This window comes from Ursus maritimus, unplaced genomic scaffold (assembly GCF_017311325.1).
Source record: "Ursus maritimus isolate PB19 unplaced genomic scaffold, ASM1731132v1 scaffold_11, whole genome shotgun sequence".
Taxonomy (NCBI): domain Eukaryota; kingdom Metazoa; phylum Chordata; class Mammalia; order Carnivora; family Ursidae; genus Ursus; species Ursus maritimus.
The window spans coordinates 65,499,523-65,514,822 of record NW_024423453.1 but is presented as its reverse complement, the minus strand read 5'-3'; positions in this window follow the sequence as shown (position 1 = coordinate 65,514,822).

Sequence of the window (15,300 nt, the reverse complement as noted above, 5' to 3'; positions counted from 1 at the left end):
ACATGTTATCCAGGCAGGACCAACTAGCCAAAGAGTGTCAGCCTCCACACTTTCACTGCAAATATTAGAAAAAAAGTGCTTTCTCTTTACAAGTTAGCTAGGTCAGAAGACTGAAAGCATGGAGTGGCTGTGGCCATTTTCCTAAAAATGAGAGAAGATTCTACCTAGGAAAGGAGCCACTCTAAGAAAGCAGAGGCTTGGAGCCTGATGACAGTTACAAACCCTGAACATAGGTATACCTCCTTCCCTCAATTTTCCAGCACATTCACTAATATAATGCCCTTGTGTGTGTGCCTGTGTGCATGCGGACATACATGAGAGAGAGAGAGAAAGTGCTTTCTCTTTAGGGTCAAGAACAAGGGTGTCTGCTATCACCACTTGTACTCAGCATGGAGCTGGAGGTCCTATACATTTCATTAAAATAAGAAAAAGAAACAAATGGTATAAGGCATATGGTGTCTGAAATATTTTTTGCCTTTTACTGTCTAATAATATGCTAATTGAGTCGACATCCTTCATTTTGCCATTGGCCCTTTACCATGAGCTTAATGGCCTGCCTGCCACCTGATTCCATACCCGCCAGTACGCAGGTTAGTGACCAAACCGGTCAATCAAAAAAGGTCTAAAAATCAGAGGCAGTGCCTGAAAGAGTGTGTCCGGGCAGGCTGAAAGGCTCCTGCGAGAGAAATTTGATAAACCTGTTCTGGAAGTGTCCAGGGGAGCCACTGTCTAGGTGTGGGGTCTATAGACCCCACGGTTTTATCCAAGGGGTTGACTTGGGGGAACTGTTGGAGCTTTTGTTTTCTCCAAATCTAGAAAGCTAAGAGGGAAAGGGCTTTGAGCCAAGCTGAGGATGGAAGCTACTGAGGAATGAGGAAGTAAAACAGGAGCTTCTGGTCACAAGTGTGGTTATTCTGTGGCAGGTCCAAGCTAAGCCAATGCGAAGTTAATAAATGCACTGAGTCATGTCTCATTGATCTCTCATGACCTTCCCACATCACAGAGAAGGGATTTGGGTGGATCCGGCCAACTGCCCGAGGCCCTGTCTTTGGAAATGAAAGTTCTATTGTGTTTGGATGTGGCTGTTTGGGCGCTGAGAAGACACTCAATTGCTCTAGAATCTGGGGAACCCTATGGTAGGGGGTTACCTTGTCCAGTCCTCTCAGGGCCCCAGTGCACTGCAGAACCAGTGGGACAAGAGCAGGCCCAGGTGTGCTCTCTCAGCTCTGCTCAAGGTGAGCCAGACCCTGGGTGGACCCTAAGGGATCCCAGGCAACGCCCAAGACCAGTTTGGACCAGACAGCTGATTTAGGTTATTTATTGCAAACGACACATACTTCTAGAGACCTGGTATCTTTATCCTTTATCCAGAGAGATGCAACCTTTCCTAATATTAGGGCACCTGAGAGACTCATCAGAAGTTGCTCAATTCCTCTGGAATGGCCAGTACCTTGCTGCGTTTGACTCCATGTATGTTCAAGGATGTTTATTGTCCAGTACATAATGGCAAAAGACTAGAAATGAACCTGAATTCCCATTAATATGAGACTACTTAAATTATGAGACATCTATAACATAAAATTATGAGGCTGTTAAAAAGGCACAGGCTTTTAATAAGTCAGGCTGTTAATAAGGCAGTCCTCTATGAACTGATAAAGAATCATTTACAAATTTTAAATAAATTTGTAAAAAACGAGGTGCAAAAGAACATGTACATTATGCTATCATTTGTGTGAAAAATATAAATATAAGCATAGCTGTTTTTAAATTCTGAGAATATCTTTGGAAGGATTCATAAAAGCCTGATAATAGAAGCCTCTGGAAAGGGGAGCTCAGGAAACGGGCGACAGAGGTAAGAGGTAAATCTACCTTTCCCTTTATATCCTTTTGCACCATTTGGATTTTGTGAATGGATTAAGCAATTGTTTTTATTTAAAAATTTAAAAAAGTAAAGAAGCTAGGCTGTCTTTCCAAAACAAGGAAAATTTACATTTAATCCAGACTGGGGAGAGTTGAGCAAATCATCAGTATGCATGTGAGAGTACAGCTTTCTAGGGACCACGTATTTGAACCCCCCCCCCGACTCAGTTTCTCTCCCTTGGCCAGCACAGCAGAATCCCTGAGATTCTTATTTCCTTTAACTGTTTTTTTTTTTTCAAACTCTCAATGCCTTCCCTTTTTCTTGCACTTGCCATGACATCACAATTCATTTCAATATACTTTCATAGCATGCTTACATTTCTAACTAGGCCATTCATTCATCCTGATTATAAATGATATTGGCACCCTCTGCGGAGACTAGGGGAGGCTGACTGCATTCACCTGGTTCCTGTCAATCACATGCGAGTGGCTTCTGGGAAGGCTCTCTGCTGCATTAACCCAGCCTCCTGTGGATTCCTGTAAATTTCGGTGCCACACTCACCTGGCTCCTGTCACGCCACATATGAGTGGCTTCTGGGAACACTCTCTGTCTGCTGCATTAATTCTGCCCCCCCTGTGGATTCCTGTAAATTTCAGAGCTGAATGGCCCTCTTGTCCCCTAAAGGTTCTATTCTTCCTGCTGACCTCATCCTCAATCCCTTCTCCTCCGAGACCTTGGACCCATTCCCTTGTATGATTCCTGTTCTGCAGTTTTCAATTACTTTAATCTCTGATCTTCTCAGCTCAGTTCTCCTGCCCTTCTCATTCGCCTGTGCCTGATCACAAAGCCTCCCAGGTTATACAGGTTTCAGATGGAGGTCATAACAGAAGACCCCTAAGATCTGACAATTTCCATCAAGGCAACGCTGGACCATTCCAACTCATGAATCAAGGAACTACGTGCTTTTTGACCAAATTTCTTAACAGACATCTTTCTGGGTAGAAAGTATTGCATAGTGAAGAGTCCAGATTTGAGCCAGAGAGATGTTGTTTGAACCTTTGCTCTGTCATTTGCCAGCTGTGTCTTAGGCAAATTACTTTTACTTCATTAAACCCCAGCTTTCTTTCTAAAAAATAAACGTACGAATCCTTACTTCCCAGAGTAGTAAAGACGATTACATGAATTTTCTATGTAAAGGGTATATTTCAGTGTCTTGGCTCAGAACCAATGCTTAATGAACATAGTTCTCTCCCCCTGGATGTTTTCCAGCTTCATTTCATAGAAACTATGCCACATAAACTCTCACTAGCATATGTAGGAATACCCCTCATCAGGCATACATATGTAAATCAATTAATATATGTAAATCAATTTATAAAATAAAAGAATATAAATTTATAAATAACAACATATAAATAATATGTAATAATTACATAAATATATCATGTAAGTTGACTTAAATATATAAACTGATTTACACAAAGATACATAGATCATATGTATATGACCCAAGGGACAGTAATTTTTTTTTTAAATAGGAAAGCAAGTAGAGGAAAAGCGTGTTTAGAAAAAGAAAAGAATGAGCAGATAGTTGGGGAAAAGGACAGCTGAGAAGAAGGTGAGGGAATGTGTGGGAATGAGAAGCAAACAAAACTCTGATCAATAAAAAGCTTACCTCCTTATAGTTTGTTAAGTACAAGTTATTTATGACCTAATTTATAAACTTAACCCATTCATAATAACAGGAATCAAGAAGAGAAATGGAAGCTAGCCATAAAAAGAGAGATTTGTGCCTATTTATTGCCTGCTGAAAGGTGAGCCAAAGTAGTTAAGTACCTTTGTGTGTCTCCTCAGGTCCTAGCAAGATCGAATCACCAGTGGGCAGGGCTAAAACTGGAAAAAGGAATGCAGATAAAGGAATACATGTAAACGGGATGGAAAATGTGGTAGAGTTGGGTAAAGTAATCTATCCTTATCAGAGTAAATGAAGGGTTTTCTAAGTAGTCTCCTTCAACACCTTACCATATGATATGGACTGAAGTGATGTTGAAACTTCCTTATCTGAAATCCACTGGAGGATTTCCACTTCTGGATATAACAGAGTAACTGGTACCATACCAGCTCTCCCATCATAAACAACCATAAAACTGGACAAAATATATGACACGATTGTTTTTGGACAGTGGATAACAGGCAGTACAAGACTCCAGTCCCCAAGAGAAAGAAAACCTGCAAGGTGAACTCACGATCACCCTGGGGACAATTGTGTAATAGACGGCAGAGGGTTACAGTCTAATCTAAGCAGAGGGTTAAGGTCTAATCTAAGCATAGCAGTCTTATGAGCTGAGGAGTCAGCATTCAAGAGTTTGGGGTAGCTGAAACAACTGGAAACTGCAGGGCAAGGCAATGAATAAGAAGGAGACATGCATACAAAAGGCCCAAAAGTTGTGCTTGGGCTACCCATGAGACCTTGGATGAGGGCTGTACACACACAGGTAAAGACTACAAAGGATTATCTGTGAGGCTACTATGGGCTTGAGAACGGAACAGAGATATGAGAACAAGAAGTCCTGGGGATATTGGAGATCCATACCAGCAGAGAGGAGAGATGTTACTCATATTTTGTTAACATCTTGGGTATCAGGCTGAGACATCAGAAAAGTTGTGCTTTAGAAGTAAGAACTGCATCCTAGAGTAAGTCTTATCATAGACCCATCCTAAAAACAAAACAAAACAACAACAACAACAAAAACCCAAAACTAAAGCCAAGCTCTGGGAAATGTCTAAGAGACAAAGTTTGGAGGGTGAGTCCCATGAAGTTAGAGGGCTGGGAATAACAAACACTGTTAAAAAAGCATAAGATCAAGTCAAGTTCAAAGGGATCAACCAGTGATCGAACTGATTACTAGAACAAAAATCAATACTGAGGAAAAGAACAGATTCCATAGTCCCTAAATTTGTCATCAATAATATCCAAAAATTACTAGATGTGTCCCCCATGAAGAAAAAAAAAACAGAAAAATGTGACCATTAGGGCGTCTGGGTGGCTCAGTTGATTGCACATCTGACTCTTGATTTCAGCTCAAGTCATGATCTCAGGGTTATGAGATCAAACCCCATGTTGGGCTCCGCACTGGGCATGGAGCCGGCTTAAGATTCTCTCTCTCCTTCTCCCTCTGCTTCTCTCTTTCTCTCTCACTCTCCCTTCCTCTCTAAAAGAAAAGAAAAAAAGAAAAATGTGACCATTGCCAAGAAAAATATAAGCAATAGAAACTGACCCAGAGGTTACCCAAGTGTTACCAGAGACAGACTAACTATATGAGCATTGGCAATAGAAAAGAAAAAGTCAGAAACACTTGAAGACAAATCAATAGAAATTATCCAAACTGAAGGGTAAAAATACAGCAGAAAAATAAATAGAACCTCAGGGACACATGGGAAAATGTCAAATAGTCCAACATACATGAAATTGGAGAACAAGAAAAAAATTGAGAATTAATAGAAAGAAAACCACACCTATGCACTTACTAGTCAAACTGCTAAAAACCAAAGATATAGAGAAAATCTTAAAAACAGCCAGAGATGGGGCACCTGGGTGGTGCAGTCGTTAAGCGTCTGCCTTCGGCTCAGGTTGTGATCCCAGCGTTCTGAGATCAAGCCCCACATCAGGCTTCTGCGCTAGGGGCCTGCTTCTTCCTCTCCCAGTCCCCCTACTTGTGTTCCCTCTCTCGCTGGCTGTCTCTCTCTGTCAAATAAATAAATAAAATCTTAAAAAAAAAAAAGAATAATCTTAAAAAAAAACAGCCAGAGAATAAAAGACACATTACATACAGAGAGACAGTGATATGAAATATCACTAATTGCTTAATCAGAAGCAATAGATACAAGAAACAATGGAATAAGATCTTTGAAGTTTTTTTTTTTTTAAATGATTTTTTATTATATTATGTTAGTCACCATACAGTACATCCCCGGTTTCCGATGTAAGGCTCGATGATTCATTAGTTGTGTATAACACCCAGTGCACCATGCAATACGTGCCCTCCTTACTACCCATCACCGGTCTATCCCATTCCCCCACCCCCCTCCCCTCTGTAGCCCTCAGTTTGTTTCTCAGAGTCCATAGTCTCTCATGTTTCATTCCCCCTTCTGATTACCCCCCCTTTCTTTATCCATTTCTTCCCCTACCGATCATCCTAGTTCTTATGTTCCATAGATGAGAGAAATCATATGATAGTTGTCTTTCTCTGCTTGACTTATTTCACTTAGCATTATCTCCTCCAGTGCTGTCCATATTGTAGCAAATGTTGAGAACTCGTTCTTTCTGATAGCTGAGTAATATTCCATCGTATATATGGACCACAACTTCTTAATCCAGTCATCTGTTGAAGGGCATCTCGGCTCCTTCCACGATTTAGCTATTGTGGACATTGCTGCTATGAACATTGGGGTGCATATGGCCCTTCTCTTCACTACGTCTGTATCTTTGGGGTAAATACCCAGTAGTGCAATGGCTGGATCATAGGGTAGCTCAATTTTTAACTTTTTAAGGGACCTCCACACTGTTTTCCAGAGTGGCTGTACCAACTTGCATTCCCACCAACAATGTAGGAGGGATCCCCTTTCTCCACATCCTCTCCAACAATTGTTGTTTCTTGCCTTGTCTATTTTTGCCATTCTAACTGGCGTAAGGTGGTATCTCAGTGTGGTTTTGATTTGAATTTCCTTGATGGCTAATGATTTTGAACATTTTTTCATGTGTCTGTTAGCCATTTGTATGTCTTCATTGGAAAAGTGTCTGTTCATATCTTCTGCCCATTTTTTGATTTGTTTATTTGTTTCTCGTGTATTGAGTTTGAGAAGTTCTTTGTAGATCTTGGATACCAGTCCTTTATCTGTAGTGTCATTTGCAAATATATTCTCCCATTCCGTGGGCTGCCTCTTAGTTTTTCTGACTGTTTCCTTGGCTGTGCAGAAACTTTTAATCTTGATGAAGTCCCATAAATTCATTTTATCTTTTGTTTCTCTTGCCTTTGGGGATGTGTCATGAAAAAGGTTGCTTTGGCCGATGTCGTAGAGGTTGTTGCCTATGTTCTTCTCTAGAATTTTGATGGATTCCTGTCTCACATCGAGGTCTTTCATCCATTTGGAGTTTATTTTTGTGTATGGTGTGAGATAGTGGTCAAGTTTCATTCTCTTGCATGTAACTGTCCAATTTTCCCAGCACCATTTATTGAAGAGACTGTCTTTTTCCCACCGGATGTTTTTTCCTGCTTTATCAAATATTAGTTGCCCAAAGAGCCAGATCTTTGAAGTTTTAAAAGAAAGTACTGTCAACATAGAATTTTATATCCATTGAAAATATACTTCAAAAGTGAGGAGAAAATATTTTCAGAAAAATGAAGCCTGACAGAATTCAGAGTTGAATATCTGCATTATAAGAATTGTTAAAGGATATTTTTCATGCTAATAGGAAACAGTAGATAGAAACTTATATCTATAAGGAGGAATGAAGAGCAGCAGAAATGGTAAATAAGTGGATAAATATTAAAATTTATGGAACTTTTGTCTTCTCTAAATTTTCTTAAAAGATACCTGACTTCTGAAGGAAAATGATAACATTGTAGGACATTTATAATATATGTATTTGTAATGTTAGAAGATCTAGCAATTGCACTTTGAACAATGGGAAATGTGTGAATGAAATTGTGCTGTTGTAAGATATTACATTAGTGAAATGGGATGTGTGAAGTGGGAGTGTCAGGTGTGAAGTAAGAAATAGGAAATGTGAAGTGGAAATCATGAAATAAAATGTGTGGTGTAGTATAATGTTGATTCTAAGTAAGTAGACTTTTATAAGTTAAAATGCTTATTATTAACCCTAAGCAAGCATTAAAATACAATAATAAGCTGTATAACCAAGAAGCCAATAGAAAAAATAAAATGGAATATTAAAAATTATTTAATCAACTTGAGAAGCCAGGAAAGCAGCAACAGAAGAATAGAAAACAGAAGGAACAGATGGAAAACAAATAAAAGGTAATAAAATTGTACCCTATCATAATAATAGTTACATTAAATGTCAAAGGACCAAACACTCTAATTAAACTTTGGAGATTGTCAGGCTAGGTTTTTAAAAAAGACCTAATTAGATGCTGTTTATATAGAGGTACTTTAAATACAAAGATAGATTGGAAGTGATAAATGGCAAAAGATATGCCACGCATAAGAAAGCTGTCATGGTTATATTAATAACAGGTAAAGCAGACTTCAGGACATTAAAGGAGATAAAGTGGAACATGTCAGAATGATAAAAGAGATGATTCACCAGGAGGACATAACAATATTACACATGTATAAATTTAATAACAGAGCTTCAAAATTCATGAAGCAAAAATAAGAGAACCGAAGAAAGAAATAAAAACACTCACAATCATAGTTGGGTATTTTAATACCCCTCCCTCAGAAATTGACAAATAAGTATACACACCAAAAAAAACCCCTAGTAATTATACAGAAAATCTGAAGCATCTGGAACTAATTGGTAACTACAGAATGCTATGTCAAATAAGAGCATAATAAACATTCCTTTCAAGGAAATACATGCCATCAAAATAAAACATATCTTTGGTCATAAGTTAAGTCTCAATAAATTTGAATAGACTGGAATCTTTTATAAAATGTTCTCTGACAATAATAGGATTGTATTAGAAATCAATGAAAATAAGATATCTAGAAAATCTCAAAAATATTTATAAATTAAATATCATACTACTAAATAATACCTGGGTCTAGATGGTATCATAAGAGATATTAGAAATTATTAATTAATTGATTGGTTGATTGATTTTTAAAGATTTTATTTATTTATTTGAGAGAGAGTGTGCAAGAGTTGGGGGAGGGGCAGAGGGAGGGGAGAAACAGACTCCCTGATGAGCAGGGAGCCCAACATGGGGCTCCATCCCAGGACCCTGAGATCATGACCTGAGCCAAAAGCAGACTTGTAACTGACTGAGCCACCCAGGTGCCCCTGGAAAATATTTAGAATGAATAAGAAAAATGCAATTTATATAAATTTATAGGATATAGCTAAAGCAGTTTTTAGAGGGAAATTTATAGCTTTAAAATATCTCTATTGGTTAAGAAGAAAGCTTAAAATCAACTTTAAGAAACTAAATATAGAAGAGCAAAGTCAACCTAAAGTAAGTAGAAGGAAAAGAATAATGAAAGAACACAAGAAGCAGAAGCCATACAAACAATAGAGCGTTAACAAGGCCAAAAATAGGTTATTTGAACAAATTAATAAAATTGATAAACATCTAGAAAGATTAATAATAAACAAAAAAGAGAACATATAAATTCCAATATAAATGAAAAAAGACTATGTTACCATAGATCATAGAAACATTAAAAAATAATAAGGGAACATTATGAACAATTTTATGCCAGGGCATTTGATTACTTAGATAAAATGGACTTATTCCTTAAATAGCATAACTTATAAAAACTAACTCAAGAAGAAATTCAAAATCTGAAGTGTACTATACATGTTACAGAAATTGAATGTTTTGTTTCCACACCCAGCATGTAGCCCAATGTGGGGTTCAAACTCAGGACCCTGAGATCAAGACCCAAGCTGAGATCAAGAGTCAGAAACCCAACCAACTGAGCCAACCCAGGTGCTCCAGAAATTGAATTTTTAATTAAAGAGAATTTCCTATAAAGTGAGCACCAGTCTCTGATGGTTTCACAGCTGAATTCTATACAATACTTAAGAAGATAGAGTATCATTCTCATGCAAACTGTTTCAGAAAATAGAGGAAAAGAGGACTCTTCTCAATTCAATTTGTGAGGCCAGTGTCATGGACTGAATAATTGTGTCCCACCCTCCCCAAATTCATATGTTGAAATCCTAACCTTCAAGGTAATGGTATTGGGAGGTGGAGCCTTTGGGAGGTAATTGGTTCATAAGGAAATAGCCATCATAAATGGGATTTAGTGCCTTTATAAAAAAGACCTAAGAGAGACCCCTTGCCCCTTTTACCACAGGAGGACGCAGCAAAAAGAAGACTATGAACCAGGGAATGGACCCTCAGCAGACACTGAATCTTCCAGGGCCTTGATCTTGGACTTCCTAGACTCCAGAACTGTGAGAAATAAATGTCTGTTGTTTATAAGCCACTCAGTCTGTGCTATTTTGTTACAGCAGCCCAAATGGACTGAGACAGTGGGTATAAATCTGGTTACAAAACCAGAAAAGGGCATTAAAATGAAGAGAATTATAGACACATAAACTTCATGAAATCCTTAACAAGTACAGTTAGTAATATTAACAAATTCTTCAAAAGTACAATTAACAATATTAACAACTACAATTCAATAATAGATTTTAAAAAATTATGCACCATGACCAAGTGGGGTTTATCCTGGAAATGAGAGATTATTTTAACACTTGAAAACCGATCAAGGTAACTTACCACATTAACAGAGCAAAGGAGGAAATTTATTTAACCTTTTCAGAAGATGAAGAAGAGTAATTTAACAAAATTCAACAGGCTTTGTGATTTTAAAAAGTAACCCCCAGCAAATTATAAATAGAAAGAAAATTCTTCAACTTGATAAAGAACATCTATAAAAAAATACCCTATAACTAATCTTATATTTGATGATGGAAGACTAAAGCCTTTCTCTAATATTAGGAACAAGGCAAGGACCTCATCTCTTACCCTTCTATTCAATATATTTCTGGAGGTTCTCCCCAGTGAAATAAGGCAAATAAAGAAATAAATATTGGAAAGAAAAATGTAAAGCTGCCTATGTTCATAGATAGCAGAGTTGTTTATGTAGAAAATCCTAAGGAATCTACAAGAAAACAATTATTAATAAGTGAATTTACCAATGTCCCAATATAGATGGCCAATACACTAAAACTCATTGCATTTCTACATAACAGGAGCAAAATAATTAGAAAGTTAAATTTTAAAAAATTATCTAGCAATAGCAATAAAAACATAAGATACACAGGAAAAAGTTTATGAAAGATGTGCATGATCTCTATGTTAAAAACTATGAAATATTTCTGAGAGAAATTTTAAAATATCTTTACAAATGGAAACATGTATCATGTTCATGTATAAGAAGCTTCAGTGTTATTAAGATGTCCATTCTCCCTATATTCATGCACAGATTCTATGCATTCGCAATACAATCACAGCAGATTGTTTAAATTGACAAACCGATCCTAAAATATATATGCTAAAATACAAAGAACCTAGAAAAAGCCAAAAGAATTTTGAAGAGGAGTTGAATTAGGGAGCTTTTACTATGTGGTATCAAGAGTTACTCTAAAGTAACAGTAATCAAGACAGTGTGATAATAGTGTAAAGATAAATATATAGGTCAATTAAATCAAATAGAAAATGCAGATAGACTCACGCATATACTATCGATTGATTTTCCTCAAAGGCACCAAAGAATTTCAATAAGGAAGGAAAAGTCTTTTCAACAAATGATTTTTTTCCATATTGAAAAAATTAAGGTCAATATACCTCATATCATACACAAAATTTATCTTTTATGGACCATAGAATTAAATGTAAGAACTAAATCTATAAAACTTCTAAAAGGAAACATAAAAGATAATTTTCATGACCTTGTGACAGGCAAAGTTTTCTTAGTATACAAAAGTCAGAAGCTATAAAAGAAAAATCTTGATAAATTATACTTTATCAAAATTGAAACCCTCTGTTCTTCAAAATATATCTTTAAGAAAATAAAAAGGCAAACCACAGACTGGGAGAAAATATTTACAATACATATATTAGACAAAGGACTTTCACTCAGGATATATGAAGAACTCTAGCAATTTAATTTTTAAAAGACTTACAGCCCAATTTAAAAATAAGTAAAAGACATTAACAGACATTTTGTGAAAGAAGATATACAAATGACATGGAAGTACATGAAAAGTGTTCAACTTCATTAATCACCAGGGAAATGAAAATTAAACTCTAATGAGAATTCACTACAATGGCTTAAATTTTAAAAACTGGCAATACTAAATGTTGATGAGAATGTGGAGCAACTGGAACTCTCATACATTGATAGTGGGACTGTAAAATGATACGACAACTTTGGAAAAGTTAGGCAGTCTCCTATAAATTTGAGCATTTACTTAACAAACTATCCAATAATTCCACTTGTAAGTATTTACTCAAGAGACACAAAGGCTTGTATGTAATGGGGCGCCTGGGTGGCACAGCGGTTAAGCATCTGCCTTCGGCTCAGGGCATGATCCCGGCGTTGTGGGATCGAGCCCCACATCAGGCTCCTCTGCTATGAGCCTGCTTCTTCCTCTCCCACTCCCCCTGCTTGTGTTCCTTCTCTTGCTGGCTGTCTCTATCTCTGTCAAATAAATAAATAAAATCTTAAAAAAAAAAAAAGACTTGTATGTAAGATTCATAAGAGCATTATTCAGAAAAGCGAAAAAACCTGGAAACAACTCAAATGTTCATCCATAGATAAAAGAACAAACAAATTGTCACCTACCCATACACCAGAGTAAAAAAAGAAACAAAGTACTGATACATACATCTCTGGTGAATCTCAAAAACAAACTAAACAAAGGAAGTCGGATTCTAAGGAGCACAGCCTGTATGATTCCATTTATGTGAAGTCTAGAACAGGTCAAACTAATCTATAGTTACAGAAACCAGGTAAGTGGTTACCTGGTATGGGATGGTTAGGATGGGATCGGTTGCAAAGGAACACTAGGGAAGTTTCTGAGGTGAGGAGAATATTCTGGTTGGTGTCATTGTCACATGGATATATGCATTTGTCAAAATTCATTGAACTGTATGTTGAAGTATGTATGTTGTATTCTTATACCTCAATACAGTAGATTTTAAAAAAAAATCTACCCCTAGTTTCCTATTGCCCACAGGTGTTGCTGTGGTGCAATTTCCCAGCCCCTCTACCAAGAGCTAGTCTCTACCTACACGAAGTCCCATGCCTTTGTGTACCCTTCATGAGATCACTCATCACATGCTATTATGTGTCTGCCCCTGTTTCCAGATCATGAGCTGCTTGAGGTCTGGGGCTGACTTGACCACCCAACCATGTTTTTGCTACTGAAACTGGGAGAGTCCTAGGCAAATACAGGTATGTAGGGATCCCAAGGTTCTGCTTTGATGCCCTCATGCAAACAGGCCCCGAGAGGTGAAGCCAGAGGTGGTGTTAGATCCAGGCCCAGATGCCAAGTTCACTGTGTCCGTGGTTCTGGCCTCTCTGCCATGACGTTGGGTGTTCTGGAAGGCAGATCAACAAGCCCTATTTAAGTTTTATGGAGAGCAGACACCTTCCAGAACCCCATCTCCAGGAAGCTCCACTCCCCACCATCTGGCCTGCCATTTCCCCACTCCTGAAAGTCATCTGACTCCAGGTAGCCAACAGTTTGCTTTCTCCCCATGCCTCCCAAACCCGCTGTCCAGTGCCAGGACTGCCTGGGTTTAGTGCTGACCTTTCAGGGAGCAGTTTGCTTGGAAAGTGACTTTAGGTAAACAAAAACAGCCTTCAGGTTTTCCAGAAGCAGGCTTGTTTTCTTCTTCAGGTCCCGGGTAGAAAAATACCCAGTGGGAGGGAGGAGAGAGTGACTGAGGGAGTGACCCTGCCTCCCCGACCTTGGGCCTCCGTCCTCTCAGGCCTGTCCCTCAGGGCCTCCTTTGCCAGAACTCAGTTCTCAGTGGGGCGAGGGGATGGGGGCTGGGGAGGCTGGGGATTTAAACAATGCCACTGTGTCTGGCAGCAGAGCAGGATGCTTGACCTGATTAGGCTCCATGAGCCTGGGGAGAGGGAGGGAGCAAAGGCAGCCTTGAGAAACTGTTTTCCGTTCCCACCCAACAGATTTTCTTCCCTGTGTCTCGGCCAAGGCCTCTTCTTGGGTGGAAAAGGCTGTATCATCTCCTTTCCACAAAGTCACTATGGTGTTTCTCCTCTCAGCCTGGACAAAAGCTTTGACCTGCCTGTCCTCCCTCCCTTTTGTCTTTCCTTCCCACCAACTAGCTCCCAAACAGAGTGTTTTTCACACTTGCCGCCTCCCTCCTCAGGCCCTGCCAGGGCAAAGCTGGGCCCAGGAGTCCCCTGGCACCCACATGAAAGCCCTTCCTGTTGAGAACCCACATGGAACTGAAAGCTGCCCACACCCACAGCCCTGGCCCAGGGTCCCTGAACACAGGGCCACGGAAACTTGGCCACAATGCTTCAGCGGAAAAAACAGCCCTGAGCCACACAGGAGAGGAGCCTCCCATGTCCTGCCAGGCAGGGTACATCAAGGGAGAAAGGAGCCATGGCCAGGAACCCTTAGCGTGCTGTTCTGCAGCACCTGTGCCTGGTGGAGGACATTCCACTGTGGCTAAGAGTGCTTGGGGCAGCACTTGGAGTTTGTTAGTGCAGGTGGAGGGAGAACAGGAGCGTGCTGCAATTTCCAACACGTTAGCAGAAAAAGTGAAAGCTGAGAAGTCAGGGGTGAGGCCCAAAGGGATGTGAGGGGGTGTGTAGCCGGGCCAAGATTCTAGGTCTGATTCTCGAAATGGTGGCAAAAGGCAAACAGCTGGGGCTTCCTTGAGAGAAAAATCTGGTCTGTCAACCTGGGTGTGGTTACTGGGTGGCGCAGCCAGGCCTTCCCCTGCCATACAGGTGTAGCCGGAGGAAACGGTGAGCCAGAGGGGAGTAGGGGCGGTTGTGATTTGCTCAGGATGGAGTTTCAACTACAGACCCAGGGTCCCTGACTCCTAAAGAATCTCCTAAAAATTCTGAAGTGCTTAGCCTTACAGAGAAATCCGGGAGAACAATACACCACGATGTCAACAATATGACGATGGGGTGAACTTTAATTTTGTTGATGTTTTTCTCTTTGGTTTTTGCTCACCTGTACTTTCTACCTTCTTTTTTTTAACAAAAAGCAAGGGTCGCTTGTGAAAAACATCTAAAAGGGAAAAAATAATTCCCCCTAGATGACACACAACACATAAGATGTTTAGAAAATGAGGGGCCGGGACCTCCTGATGGATATTATTAGCTTAAGGTGAGAAGGGGATAATAAGAGGAAGCAGAAGGAAAGAAGAAAGAAGAGAGAGGAACATCTGAAATGAGAAAGGAATCAAAGCAGAAAGAAAAGGAGTGCATGGGGCGCCTGGGTGGCTCAGTTGTTGAGCATCTGCCTTTGGCTCAGGGCGTGATCCCAGGGTCCTGGAATCGAGCCCCACATCAGGCTCCCTGTTCTGCTGGAGCCTGCTTCTTCCTCTCCCACTCCCCCTGCTTGTGTTCCCTCTCTCACTGGCTGTCTCTCTCTGTTAAATAAATAAATAAAATATTTTTTTAAAAAAAAAGAAAGAAAGAAAGAAAAGGAGTGCAAGAGGGAAGGGGGAAGAAGGAAGGACATG